The sequence below is a fragment of the Somniosus microcephalus genome, unplaced genomic scaffold, assembly GCF_052327205.1.
Source record: "Somniosus microcephalus isolate GS21.2 unplaced genomic scaffold, FLI_Smic_1.0 unresolved_chr3, whole genome shotgun sequence".
Lineage (NCBI taxonomy): Eukaryota > Metazoa > Chordata > Chondrichthyes > Squaliformes > Somniosidae > Somniosus > Somniosus microcephalus.
This window is the reverse complement of record NW_028225181.1, coordinates 53,284,539-53,297,654: the sequence shown is the minus strand read 5'-3', so window position 1 is coordinate 53,297,654 and position 13,116 is coordinate 53,284,539. Positions and strand designations below refer to the sequence as shown.

General features: G+C 47.7%; 1 protein-coding gene across 2 annotated transcripts in view; it reads left to right on the top strand.

Moving 5' to 3' along the window:
- LOC147091450 (lymphocyte activation gene 3 protein-like) overlaps positions 1 to 13,116 on the top strand; it is a 127,331-nt gene that overhangs the window by 7,750 nt on the left and 106,465 nt on the right. The window contains exon 1 of one of the 2 annotated variants that reach the window (XM_085976797.1): positions 3,366 to 3,539. The exons of the other annotated variant lie outside the window; for it this stretch is intronic. The gene's annotated coding sequence lies outside the window, so the exon portion shown is untranslated. Of the gene's footprint in view, positions 1 to 3,365; positions 3,540 to 13,116 lie in introns of those variants that run through there. 2 annotated transcript variants of the gene reach the window in all.

Genomic DNA, 13,116 nt, shown 5'->3' with positions numbered 1-13,116 from the left:
GGATGCGATTGCATTGGACAGGGTGCAGAGGAGATTCACCAGGATGTTACCTGGGCTGGAGCGCTTCAGCTATGAAGAGAGACTGGACAGGCTGGGGTTGTTTTCCTTAGAGCAGAGAAGGCTGAGGGGGGACCTGATTGAGGTGTACAAAATTATGAGGGGCAAAGATAGGGTAGATAGAAAGGAACTTTTCCCCTTAGTAGAGGAGTCAATAACCAGGGGGCATAGTTTCAAGGTAAGGGGCAGGAGGTTTAAAGGGGATTTGAGGAAGAACTTTTTCACCCAGAGGGTGGTTGGAATCTGGAACTCACTACCTGAAAGGGTGGTAGAGGCAGGAACCCTCACAACATTCAAGAAGCATTTACATGAGCACTTGAAATGCAATAGCATACAAGGCTACGGACCAAGTGCTGGAAAATGGGATTAGATTAGACAGGGCTTGATGGCTGGCGCGGACACGATGGGCCGAAGGGCCTCTTTCTGTGCCGTATAACTCTATGGCTCTATGAACTGTTTAATTTGCGCACAGTCCCTAACCTCAAGAATCAGAAGCGTAGCATCCTGTTTCTCTTTCTTTAACGGCCAAAGCTACCTCCACTGCACCCCTCCCTCATCGGTCCCCCTTGGCAACCAGAATGTCAAGCAGCAAACCACATCCCCCTCACACAGCACCGAGCCCTGCTGTGCCAAAGCAAAGGACGGGAGGGAGTGGGTCAGGGGTGTATGTAGAGCGAGAGAAAGAGAGAGAGAGAGAGAGAGACAGGGTTTTATTTTTATTAAATCACTGGCAAGGCCAGCATTTATTGCCCATCGCTAATTGCCCCTGTGAAGGGTTCGTCTTTTTCCGTAGCGGTTTGCTACAACTGAATGGCTCGCTGGGCCATTTCAGAGGGCAGTTAAGAGTCAACCACACTGCAGTGGGTCAGGAGTCACATATAGGCCAGACTGGGTAAGGACTTCTGAAACCTAAACAGAAAATGCTGGAGATACTCAGCAGGTCAGGCAGCATCTGTGAAAGAGAGAAACAGAGTTAACGTTTCAGGTCGATGGCGCTTCATCAGAACTGGAAAAAAGCAGGATATGGAACAGATTTTTAAGCAAGTTTAGGGGCTGGGAAAGCGGGGAGGGGATGAAAGAACAAAAGGGAAGGTCTGTGAGAGGATGGAAGGCAGGAGAGGTGAAGAGACATTAAGAGATATTCAAGGCAAGTGGAGATGGTAATGGGACAGGTTCAGAAACAAAGGATGGCTCTCGATGAAGTGTGAATTGCGCTGGCAGAACGAAGGACAGCTGCCACGTGGGAGAGAAGAACAGACACAAACAAAAGGTGTGGATAAAAAAAATATCTATGATAGGGGCCGAGGTTATGATCTGAAATTGTTGAACTCTATGTTGAGCCCTGAAGTCTGTAAAGTGCCGAATCGAAAGATGAGGTGCTGTTCCTCGAGCTTACGCTGAGCTTCCGTGGAACAATGGAAGAGGCCGAGGATGGAGAGGTCTGAGTGGGAGTGGGGCGGAGAATTAAAGTGACAGGCCACCGGAAGCTTGGGGTCCCCCTTACGGATGGGTGTGGACTTCTAACGCCTTGTATTCTAGTCCTCTAGTTATAAAGGTCAACATTCCATGAGCCCCTTTTGTTTCTCAACCTGTCCCATCACCATCTCCTTCTGCCTTGAATATCTCTTAATGTCTCTTAATCTCTCCTGCCTTCTATTCTATCACAGACCTTCCCTTTTGTTCTTTCATTCCCCTCCCCCATTTCCCAGCTCCGAACCTTGCTTAAAAACCTGTTCCATCTCCTGCTTTTTTCCAGTTCTGACGAAGGGTCATCGACCTGAAACGTTAACTCTGTTTCTCTCTTTCACAGATGCTGCCCTGACCTGCTGAGTATCTCCAGCATTTTCTGTTTATATTTCAGATTTCCGGCATCTGCAGTATTTTCCTTTTGCATTAGCATTTTTGATTTGTTTTTGTACCAGGCCAGATCAAGTTGAAAAGTGTGTGTGTGTGTGAGCGGGAGAGACAAAAAGAGACGAATGACAACATATAAAATATGCTTCCCCTTCCCTTCACAGTCGCCTGTAAGAAATTTAAAAAAAGAGAAATTACTTTAATTATTTGTACATTAAACAAAGGTTTCATATCACACCAGGAAGATAGTGTCGGATAAGATTCTTCACAAAGAGGGCTGTGCGTTTACATACATAGAAACATAGAAGGTAGGAGCAGGAGTAGGCCATTCGGCCCCTTGAGTCTGTTCCGCCATTCAATGAGATCATGGCTGATCATCCAAATTCAGTACCCTGTCCCTGCCTTCTCCCCATAGCCCTTGATCCCTTTAACCTTAAGAAAGGATGTCTTGCTGCCGTTGTACAGGGCCTTGGTGAGACCACACCTTGAGTATTGTGTGCAGTTTTGGTCGCCTTATCTGAGGAAGCATGTTCTTGCCATGGAGGGAGTGCAGCGAAGATTCACCAGGCTGATACCTGGGATGGCAAGAATGACGTATGAGGAGAGATTGGGTTGATTAGGCTTATATTCGCTGGAGTTTAGAAGAATGAGAGGGGATCTCATTGAAACTTATAAAATTCTAACAGGACTAGACCGACTAGATGCAGGAAGGATGTTCCCGATGGCGGGGGAGTCCAGAACCAGGGGTCACAGTCTAAGGATAAGGGGTAAGCCATTTAGGACAGAGATGAGGAGGAATTTCTTCACCCAGAGAGTGGTGAACCTGTGGAATTCTCTGCCACAGAAGGCAGTAGAGGCCAATTCATTAAATATATTCAAGAAGGAGTTGGATATATTTCTTAAGGCTAAGGGGATCAAGGGATATGGGGAGAAAGCAGGGACAGGGTACTGAATTTGGATGATCAGCCATGATCGCATTGAATGGTGGAACAGGCTTGAGGGGCCGAATGGCCTACTCCTGCTCCTATCTTCTATGTTCTATGTTAACTCTCATTCTTCTAACCTCCAATGAGTATAGGCCCAACCTACTCAACCTTTCTTCAAAAGACAACCCCTTCATCTCTGGAATCAACCTCGTGAACCTTCTCTGAACTGCCTCCAATGCAAGTATATCCTTCCTTAAATAAGGAGACCAAAACTGTACGCAGTACTCCAGGTGTGGCCTCACCAACGCCCTGTACAGTTGCATCAAAATTGTTTCTGCAAGAAACCTTTTGGGATGGAGATATCCTAGAAAGATTTTGGAATGTTTGGAAGGGCGAGGTTTGCAAACAATAACCGTAGAGGGGGGGCTGTTTTGGTGAGTCCGTCCACAAAAGAGAACGTTGCCTTGGTGGACAAGGACACTGAGGGGAGATGTTTAAGGCTAAAGGTAAAAAAGGAGGCATTTCATTGCGATCTCTTTAATATCTAGGCAACGAACGGCCATTGCAAGCATAGGATTGCAGAGGACATACGGCACAGGAAGAGGCCATTCGGCTCAACCAGTCCATGCCGGTGTTTATGCTCCACACGAGTCTCCTCCCGTCTTTCCTCATCGAAATCATAGGCATAGAATATAACAGCAGGTAGGTTATGATGGAGCTGTACAAAACGTTAGGCCACAGCTGGAATAGTGTGTGCAGTTCTGGTCGCCACACTATAGGAGGGATGTGATTGCATTGGAGAGGGTGCAGAGGAGATTCACCAGGATGTTACCTGGGCTGGAGCGCTTCAGCTATGAAGAGAGACTGGACAGGCTGGGGTTGTTTTCCTTAGAGCAGAGAAGGCTGAGGGGGGACCTGATTGAGGTGTACAAAATTATGAGGGGCATAGATATGGTAGATAGAAAGGAACTTTTCCCCTTAGTAGAGGGAGTCAATAACCAGGGGGGCATAGTTTCAAGGTAAGGGGCAGGAGGTTTAGAGGCATTTTGAGGAAAAAAAATTTCATCCAGAGGATGGTTGGAATCTGGAACTCACTGCCTGAAAGGGTGGTAGAGGCAGGAACCCTCACAACATTCAAGAAGCATTTAGATGAGCACTTGAAACGCCATAGCATACAAGGCTACGGACCAAGTGCTGGAAAATGGGATTAGAATAGACAGGGCTTGATGGCCAGCGCGGACACAATGCACCGAAGGGCCTCTTTCTGTGCTGTATAACTCTATGACTCTATGACTCTAAATCTATCAGCATAACCCTCTATTCCCTTCTCCCTCATATGCTTGTCCAGCCTCCCCTTAAATACATCCATACTATTCGCTTCAACCACTCCCTGTGGTAGCGAGTTCCACGTTCTCACCACTCTCTGGGTGAAGAAGTTTCTTCTCAATTCCCTGTTGGATTTCTTGGTGACTATCTTATATTGATAGCCTCTATTTATGCTCTTCCTCACAAGTGGAAACACTCTCTCTGTATCCACTCTATCATATATAAGGGGGTTGTAGAGACTTGGGCCTACTTTTTAAAAAGTATGCAGTTTATGCCCAAGGATGCTAAGGAATTTTTAGAACAGCCCTTATTTTTGAACAGGTGGGTCAACATTGAAGGAGAGATATTTAATCAAGCTTTTATAAAAGCTGGTATTATATACGTGAAAGATTTATTATACGAGGTAATTCCAGGTTGGTTGCTGATGCGCTATCAATGCGGACGGGCTTTGTCCGCATAGTAGGGGACCCACTGGGCGTAATAGGAGAAAAACCCTAGGCACCTCTTCAGGGCCTTGAGGCAGTGGGAGTTCCATAAGGGGACGCATCCGGTCGGGGTCGGGGCCGATGACTCCGTGTTCCACAACACAGCCAAGGATGGCGAGGCGGTTTGTGCGGAATATGCACTTCTCCTTGTTATATGTCAGGTTCAGGAGTTGGGCGGTGCGGAGGAATTTTTCGAGGTTTGCGTCATGGTCCTGCAAGTCACGGCCGCAGATGGTCACATTGTCCAGATATGGGAAAGTGGCCTGCAACGCATTTTGATCTACCATCCGGTCCATCTCCCTTTGGAAGACGGAGACCCCGTTGGTGACGCCAAAGGGAACCCTAAGGAAGTGATAGAGGCGGCCGTTTGCCTCAAAGGCGGTATACTGGCGGTCCTCAGGGCGGATAGGGAGCTGGTGGTACGCTGATTTCAGGTCAATGGTCGAGAAGACGCGGTACTGCGCGATCTGGTTGACCATATCAGCTATGCGGGGGAGTGGGTAGGCGTCCAGCAGGGTGTAGCGATTTATTGTCTGGCTGTAGTCGATGACCAGGCGCTGCTTCTCGCCGGTCTTAACGACCACAACCTGGGCTCGCCAGGGACTGGTGCTGCCCTCAATAATCCCTTCCTTCAGGAGCCGCTCCACTTCGGTTTTAATGAAAACCCTGTCCCCGGCACTGTATCGCCTGCTCTTTGTGGCGATGGGCTTACAGTCGGGGGTGAGGTTAGCAAACAGTGGGGGGGGGGTGACTCTGAGTGTGGAGAGGTTGCACCTGGTGCGCGGCGGGCAATTTGGAAGCTGCTGGCTGCGGACTGTGAGTGGGGGTAAGGGTCCACCGTACGCCATCGTAACACTTTTAAGGTGGCACTGAAAATCTAACCCCAGCAGGACGGCAGCGCAGAGGTCGGGCAGGACCAGAAGTTTAAAATGATCGTACACAGTCCCGTCTACTACGAGTGTCACCACGCAGTAGCCGCCGATGTCTGCCGACTGGGACTCGGAGGCCATAGAAATCCGCTGGTGCACAGGCAGGACTGGGAGAGAGCAACGCCGCACCGTGTCGGGGTGGATGAAGCTCTCCGTGCTCCCAGAGTCAAAAAGGCAGATTGTATCGTGACCATTTACCTTAATGTCCATTGTGGAACTGGCCAGCTGGTGCGGTCTCGCTTGGTCCAGTGTAACGGATACCAGCGTAGGGGTCGGTGTGTCGCTGCGGGTATCAGATGAGGCGGTGTTGGGGGCCTGCTGCGTTCCGGCTGTCGTCCAAGATGGCGGCGTCCATGATCCCCATGTGGCTGGAGGCGTCCAAAATGGCTGCTGTACTGGTGGTTCGCACATGGCCGGGGAGGCCCAAGATGGCGGCCCGCATGGCCCACACGCGGCGCTGCTGGGGTTCGGGGTGGCTTTGGCCCTGCAGACGCTAGTGTAGTGTCCCTTCTTCCCGCAGCCCGAGCAGATCGCGTTTTTCGCCGGGCAGCGCGCTCTGGGGTGTTTTGCCTGGCCACAGAAGTAGCATTTCTGGCCTTGGGGCACTGCTGTCTGGCCTTGGGACACTGCTGCGGTAGTTGGGCCGTTGCTGGGGTGTGGCTGGGGTGGCACGGCGCTATGAGGCGGTCCTACCGTGTCCCAGGCTGTCATTCCCCGCGGCGTCCACGGTGCAGAGGAGTAGGCATCCATGCCCCGGTAGGCTGCATCCAATGATAGTGCGAGTTCAGAGGCCTTGTTGAGGTCGAGGTCACTCTGCTCCAACAGTCGCTGTCGGGTGTAATTGGATCTGTGGCCCGCTACAAAAGCGTCCCGGATAAGTTCCTCTGTGTACACGGCGGCCTTTACATCCTTACAACCACAGGCCCGGCCAAGCACAGACAGTGCCTGAAGGTATTCCACGGTCGATTCCCCAGGTTGTTGTTTACGACTCCCCAGAAGGTGCCTGTCGTACACTTCGTTCACTGGGCGCGTGTACTGGTCCTTGAGGAGCTTGATAGCGTCCACGTACGAGGTCGCGTCTTGGATGACCGAGTACACTCGGTGGTTCACTTTGGAGGTCAGGACATCCAGTTTGTCCTCGTCCGATTTGATTGCTGCGGAGGCGGTCAGGAATTTTTCGAAACACTTAAGCCAGTGAGTAAACTTGGTGGATGAGTCCGCCTCCCGATGATCTAAGTCCAGGCATGCTGGTGTGAGGATCTTCTCCATTATAAAAATGTTGTTAATAAAATTGATGCGCTATCAATTACTCATAAAAGACTGAGAGTTAAGAGAGTAACTAAAGGCTTTTATTAACAAAAGAATGAAGGTCTGCCTCGAGTGGTCGACCGGTCCAGAAATACAAAGGGCTGGGGAGCAGTCACCTTTATACTAGGACTTGTGGGAGGAGTCAGCCGAGGCATGTCCAGGCATGTACACAGTGGAATACAAACAGTGGTTTACCACAGTTGCCGGAAGCGATAGTGAGGGACATGGTGTGGGAGGAGGATCAGGAGGTAGAGGAAAATGCAATAGGGATCATGTATGAGAAGATTGTGAGGGCAATGCCACAGGATTGGATGGAAGAAATAAATGCGGAAATCTCCAAAGGAAGTAAAATGCGTCCCGCTTTTCCAAGCTTTCTGCTGGAGAAATCAAACATGACCACAGTAACTAATAATTTGAATAGGTCTAAGAGCGTTAAAAAAACAAGCCTGAAGGCTTTGTGTCTCAATGCGAGGAGCATTCATAATAAGGTGGATGAATTAGCTGCGCAAATAGAGGTAAACAAATATGATTTGATTGGATTACAGAAACATGGCTCCAGGGTGGCCAAGGCTGGGAACTCAACATCCAGGGGTATTCAATATTCAGGAAAGATAGGCAAAAAGGAAAGGGAGATGGGATAGCATTGCTGGTTAAAGGAGGGATTAACACAATTGTAAGGAAGGATATTAGCTCTGATGATGTGGAATCTGTATGGGTAGAACTGAGAAATACCAAGGGGCAGAAAACATTAGTGGGAGTGGTATATAGACCTCGAAACAGTAATGCAGAGGTTGGGGATGGCATTAAAAGGGAAATTAGAGAAGCGTGCAATAAGGACACAGCAGTCATCATGGGTGACTTTAATCTACATATAAATTGGGCTAACCAAATTAGTAACAATACTGTGGAGGAGGAATTCCTGGAGTGTTTAAGGGATGGTTTCCTGGACCAATATGTCGAGAAACCAACCAGAGATCAGGCCATCTTAGACTGGGTATTATGTAACGAGAAAGGATTAATTAGCAATCTTGTTGTACGAGGCCCCTTGGGTCAGAGCGATCATAATATGATCGAATTCTTCATTAAGATGGAGAATGAAGTGGTCAACTCAGAGACTAGGGTCCTAAATTTAAATAAAGGAAACTACGATGGTCTGAGGCGCGAGTTGGGTAGGATTGATTGGGGAATGTCACTCAAAGGGTTGACGGTGGATAGGCAATGGCAAACATTCAAAGACCGCATGGATGAACTACAGAATTTGTTCATCCCAGTTTGGCATAAAAATAAAACAAAAAAGGTGACTCAACCGTGGCTAACCAGGGAAATTAGGGATAGCATAAGATCCAAGGAGAGGACATATAAATTGGCCAGAAAAAGCAGTAAACCTGAGGATTGGGAGCAGTTTAGGATTCAACAAAGGAGAACAAAGGGATTAATTAAGAAAGGGAAAATAGAATATGAGTGTAAGCTTGCAGGGAACATAAAAACTGACTGTAAAAGCTTTTATAGATATGTGAAGAGAAAAAGATTGGTGAAGTCAAGCGTAAGTCCCTTGCAGTCAGAATCAGGGGAATTTATAATGGGGAACAAAGAAATGGCAGACCAATTAAATACATATTTTGGTTCTGTCTTCACAAAGGAGGACACAAATAACCTCCCAGAGATGTCGGGGAACATAGGGCCTGATGAAAGGGAGGAACTGAAAGAAATCAGTATTTGTAGGGAAACGGTGTTAGGGAAATTGATGGGATTGAAGGCTGATAAATCCCCAGGGCCTGATAATCTACATCCTAGGGTACTTCAGGAAGTTGCCCTAGAAATAGTTGATGCTTTGCTGATCATCATCCAGCATTCGATGGAATCTGGAACAGTACCCATGGATTGGAGGGTAGCTAATGTTACCCCATTATTCAAAAAGGTGGTAGAGAGAAAATGGGGAATTACAGACCGGTAAGCCTGACATCGGTAGTGGGGAAAATGCTAGAGTCCATTATAAAAAATGTAATAGCAGAGCACTTGGAAAATAGTGACAGGATTGGACAAAGTCAACATGGATTTACAAAAGGTAAATCGTGCTTGACTAATCTACTGGAACTTTTTGAGGATGTAACTGGTAAAATAGGTAAGGGAGAACCAGTGGATGTGGTGTATTTGGACTTTCAGAAGGCTTTCGATAAGGTCCCGCATAAGAGATTAGCGTGTAAAGTTAAGGCACATGGGATTGGGGGCAAGGTATTGACTTGGATAGAGAACTGGTTGGCAGACAGAAAGCAAAGAGTTGGAATAAATGGGTCTTTTTCCGAGTGGCAGGCAGTGACTAGTGGGGTACCGCAGGGATCGGTCCTTGGACCCCAGCTATTCACAATATATATTAATGATCTAGACAAGGGAACTAGATGTAATATCTGCAAATTTGCAGACGACACAAAGCTGGGTGGGCGTGTGTGCTGTGAGGAGGATGCCGAGAAACTCCAGGATGATTTGGACAGGTTGGGTGATTGGGCAAAAGCATGGCAGATGCAATATAACGTGGATAAATGTGAGGTTATCCACTTTGGTGGCAAAAACAGGAAGGCAGATTATTATCTGAATGGCAATAGATTGGGAGAAGGGGAAGTGCAACGAGACCTGGGTGTCCTTGTGCATGCAGGTGCAGCAGGCGGTTAGGAAGGCAAATGGCATGTTGGCCTTCATAGCGAGAGGGTTTGAGTACAGGAACAAGGATGTCTTGCTGCAGTTTTACAGGGCCTTGGTGAGACCACATCTTGATTATTGTGTGCAGTTTTGGTCGCCTTATCTGAGGAAGGATGTTCTTGCCATGGAAGGAGTTCAGCGAATATTCATCAGGCAGGAATGACGTATGAGGAGAGATTGGGTCGATTGGGATTGTACTCGCTGGAGTTTAGAAGAATGAGAGGGGATCTCATTGAAACTTATAAAATTCTAACAGGACTGGACAGACTAGATGTAGGAAGGATGTTCCCGATGGTCGGGGAGTCCAGAACCAGGGGTCACAGTCTAAGGATAAGGGGTAGGCCATTTAGGACAGAAATGAGGAGGAATTTCTTCACCCAGAGAGTGGTGAACCTGTGGAATTCTGTACCACAGAAGGCAGTAGAGGCCAATACATTAAATATATTCAAGAAGGAGTTGGATATATTTCTTAAGGCTAAAGGGATCAAGGGGTATGGGGAGAAAGCAGGGACCGGGTACTGAATTTGGATGATCAGCCATGATCGCATTAAATGGCAGAGCAGGCTCGAGGGGCCGAATGGCCTACTCCTGCTCCTATCTTCCACGTTTCTATGAAAGGGGAAGAGTTGGTCCAATTTAACATCTTTAATACTCGAGATTTCCATGAGGTATTTAGAGAATGGAGATTCAAGACACCTGCTGGTCAGGAGTTTTGGCAGAGTATATACCACAACTGGACTTCAACAGGATTTGGAAGGGAGTGTGGGTGAATTTTAAATGTCCAGAGTGGATTGAATGGGATTTGAAATTGGCTCATAACCGGATTTTTACCATGACGGTCTTATGTAAGATTGGGCGAGTGGATGGGGCAACTTTCCCAGTGTGTGGGACCCGGGATGAGACTCTGTCCCATTTACTGGTGTTATGTCTGCAGTTAAAGGATTTTAAGTACTATGTTCGACAGTTGAGTGAGTTTTTTTTAAATATTCGTTCATGTGATGTGGGCGTCGCTGGCAAGGCCAGCATTTATTGCCCATCCCTACTTGCCCTTGAGAAGGTGGTGGTGAGCCGCCTTCTTTAAACGCTGCAGTCCGTGTGATGAAGGTACTCCCACAGTGCTGTTAGGGAGGGAGTTCCAGGATTTTGACCCAGCGATGATGAAGGATCGGCCGATATACTTCCAAGTCAGGATGGTGTGTGACTTGGAGGGGAGCTTGTAGTTGGTGGTGTTCCCATGCGCCTGCTGCCCTTGTCCTTCTAGGTGGAAGAGGTCGCGGGTTTGGGAGGTGCTGCTGAGGAAGCCTTGGCGAGTTGCTGCAGTGCATCTTGTAGATGGTACACACTGCAGCCACGGTGCGCCGGTGGTGGAGGGAGTGAATGTTTAAGGTGGTGGATGGGGTGCCGATCAAGCGGGCTGCTTTGTCTTGGATGGTGTCGAGCTTCTTGAGTGTTGTTGGAGCTGCACTCATCCAGGCAAGCGGAGGACGGGGACCAAAGAGCGAGAATAGGAATCCCATGGGGACTGAATTTTGAGATGGGGATTGCAGGAGCGGCCATTAATTTAATGTTCAGTTTGGCTAGATTTGTGATTGTGAATCACAGAATCATAGAAGCTTACAGCCCAGAAGGAAGCCATTCGGCCCATCTTGTCCGTGCCGGCCGACAAGTTGCTATCCACCCTAATCTCACTTTCCAGCTCTCGGTCCGTAGCCCTGTGGGTTACGGCACTTCAAGTGCATATCCAAGTACTTTTTAAATGTGATGAGAGTTTTTGCCTCTACCAGCCTTTCAGGCAGTGAGTTCCAGACCCCCACCACCCTCTGGGTGAAGAAATTTCTCCTCAAATCCCCTCTAAACCTCCTACCAATTACTTTAAATCTATGCCCCCTGGTTATTGACCCCTCTGCTAAGGGAAATAGGTCCTTCCTATCCACTCTATCTAGGCCCCTCATAATTTTACACACCTCAGTAAGGTCTCCCCTCAGCCTCCTCTGTTCCAAGGAAAACAGACCCAGCCTATCCAGTCTTTCCTCATAGCTAAGATTCTCTACTCCCAGCAACATCCTTGTAAATCTCCTCTGTACCCTCTCTAGTGCAATCACATCCTTCCTGTAATGTGGTGACCAGAACTGCACGCAGTACTCTAGCTGAGGCCTAACTAGTGTTTTATACAGTTGAAGCATAACCCCCCTGCTCTTGTATTCTATGCCGCGGCTAATAAAGGCAAGTATCCCGTGTGCCTTCTTAACCACCTTATCTACCTGTCCTGCTACCTTCAGGGATCTGTGGACATGCACTCCAAGATTCCTCTGTTCCTCTACACTACTCAGTGTCCTACCATTTATTGTTTTTTCCTTTGCCTTGTTAGCCCTCCGCAAATGCTTTACCTCACGCTTCTCCAGATTGAATTCCATTTGCCACTGTTCTGCCCACCTGACCAGTCCATTGATATCTTCCTGCAGTCTACAGCTTTCTTCTTCATTATCAACCGCACGGCCAATTTTTGTATCATCTGCAAACTTCTTAATCATACCCCCTACATTCAAGTCCAAACCATTGATATATACCACAAAAAGCAAAGGACCCAGTACTGAGCCCTGCGGAACCCCACTAGAAACAGCCTTCCAGTCACAAAAACACCCTTCGACCATTGCCTTTTGTTTCCTGCCAATCTTGGATCCAACTTGCCACTTTGCGTTGGATCCCATGGGCTTTTACTTTCGTGACCAGCCTGTCATGTGGGACCTTATCAAAAGCCTCGCTAAAATCCATATAGACTACATCAAACGCACTACCCTCGTCGACCCTCCTTCTTACCTCCTCAAAAAATTCAATCAAGTTAGTTAGACATGACCTTTCCTTAACAAATCCATGCTGACTGTCCCTGATTAACCCGTGTCTTTCTAAATGAAGATTTATCCTGTCCCTCAGAAATTTTTCCAATAATTTTCCCACCACCGAGGTTAGGCTGACTGGCCTGTAATTACTCGGTCTATCCCTTTCTCCCGTTTTAAACAACGGTACCACATTAGCAGTCCTCCGGTACTCTAGCACCACCCCTGTAGCCAGAGAGGATTGGAAAATGATGGTCAGAGCCTCTGCTATTTCCTCTCTTACTTCTCTTAACAGGGATACATTTCAGCCGGGCCTGGGGATTTATCCACTTTCAAAGATGCTAAACCCCTTAGTACTTCCTCTTTCACTATGTATATTTCATCTAATATTTCACACTCCTCCTCCCTGCTTGCAATGTCTGCATCGCCCCTCTCTTTTGTGAAAACAGACGCAAAGTATTCATGAAGAACTACACCCATGCCTTCCGCCTCCACACACAGTTACCTTTATGGTCCCTAATAGGTCCTACTCTTTCTTTAGTTATCCTCATGCTCTTAATGTATTTATAAAACATCTTCGTGTTTTCCTTGATGTTACTTGCCAATATGTTTTCATGCTCTCTCTTTGTTTTCCTAATTTCCTTTTTGATTTCACCCCTGCACTTTCTATACTCCTCTCGGCTTTCTGCAGTATTGAGCCCTC